The sequence below is a fragment of the Dama dama genome, chromosome 30 (genome assembly GCF_033118175.1).
Source record: "Dama dama isolate Ldn47 chromosome 30, ASM3311817v1, whole genome shotgun sequence".
NCBI lineage: Eukaryota > Metazoa > Chordata > Mammalia > Artiodactyla > Cervidae > Dama > Dama dama.
The window spans coordinates 77,334,037-77,335,787 of NC_083710.1; positions in this window are offsets into that span (position 1 = coordinate 77,334,037).

The following is a 1,751-nucleotide window of genomic DNA, read 5'->3' on the forward strand; positions in this document are numbered from 1 at the left end:
TTAAATCATGTGACCATCTTTTCTTTTCCTTCCTTCTCCACACCTCCCTCCCCAGAAGGACCTTCTTGTATTATTTTTCATTTCACAAATCCAAGATGAAAAATGGTGGAAAGAAGAATCTGGACTTGTGTCTGATGCCCCCATTTAGATGTAAAGATAGTTATCCAATAGATAGTGATTTCTCCTAAGATATTTCTGTTTCTGTGCAATACTATGTATGAACTCGGGTACTAGGAGATTGTACTGTGAGATTATCAACCTTTATTGCTATTTAAAAATGATAGTTTGTAGACCTGAGGATTCCCATTGATGTGAAGCACAATTTAATGAATAAGTTAACATATTAAACTGTTGTGATGTCAAGAACACCTGTTTCCCTCTGTGATTTTGTTAGACATCGTTGCAAAAGGAGAAGAGCTGGTTAAATACTTTAAGGGATTTGTGGAAATTGAATACGGGGGATCAGCTTTGTCAAATTCTAAAAATCCATGCCTTGGATACAAATGTGGTTATTGGATGTGAAACTTTAAAAGCATAAAAGACAAAGAAAATATAGATTGAAGCAATTTCATATCTCTGAGGCCAGGGAGGGTTTCACAGACTCTCAAACATGTGAATTTCTAAAATCATGGCTCTTGGTGAGGCTCCCCAGTTCAGTGCCCACTCAGCACACTGAAGTTCACAGAGCAACGCAGAAAGCAACTTGCAGACTTAAAGGAGGAGGCAAAGGTCTGAGAAAGAATGATGGAGGAGGAACAACAGGGCTTAAAGGAAAGGAGTCTGGAATTCAAGCTAAAAGAAAGGAAAGAAACAAGAGGAAGGGAGGAAAGAGGAAGAGAGAGAGAGGAGGAAAACCCAAACATTAATGCAGTTCATTATGGGTGCCTCCTGTTTCTGTGTGTATGGTTTGCTAGATTTTTTTTTGTTTTTTAAAGACTAGTACCTCTAATACAAAGAAACAAAACTAACTTCTAGGAGAGAAAAATTTCCTTCATTCAAAAATCCCTTGAGTGGTACAATGTATCATTTTCTTTTGTTCTCTAGAGGTGGGAATTGTGAACGGCCCCTCTTGCTGTTTGTTAGTGAGATTTGGAGCCTTAGAAAAAGGTCCTTCAACCAGCTTCCTCCATCTAGTGAGAATCATATGCAAAGGGACATTGACTCTAGAACAACTGAAGTAGCTATAAAAAAGACTCCAAAAAATGGAAGTTAAGTGTACATCTACACACATACACAGACATTTGGGGGACTCTTATCTTTCAAGGAAAACCTCAGACAAATTAAGAGAAGGACTAAGAAACATCCAAGATTTACTTCTTTGTCTCATTCACCTTGAAAATAATGTTAAAAGCAAAATTGAAATATATTATTTCAAATATATTATTGAAAATATGCTTTCAATATGGTACTATTTCACAGATCATTTTTCATATCAAATATATATTTGAAAAGTAATGGAGTAGATTAATTCAATATACTTATTTCTTTGTGTTATAAATAATTTGTTTTATGATATTAAAGTAATATATGAACTTAGATAATTTGGGAAATATAAGACATTAAAAGGTTCGTAAATTATAGAGCCAAACTCAGACATTATTTTGATTTATTTTCTTTCCAATTATTTAATGCATTAGCAATTAGAGTAACATTTAGGTAATAAGTGTTCTAGGAAATTAAAATCATACAGTCTATCCAATGTAAATACATATGTTAATATCTTAGCACCCATTCTTTGAAAACACAATTCT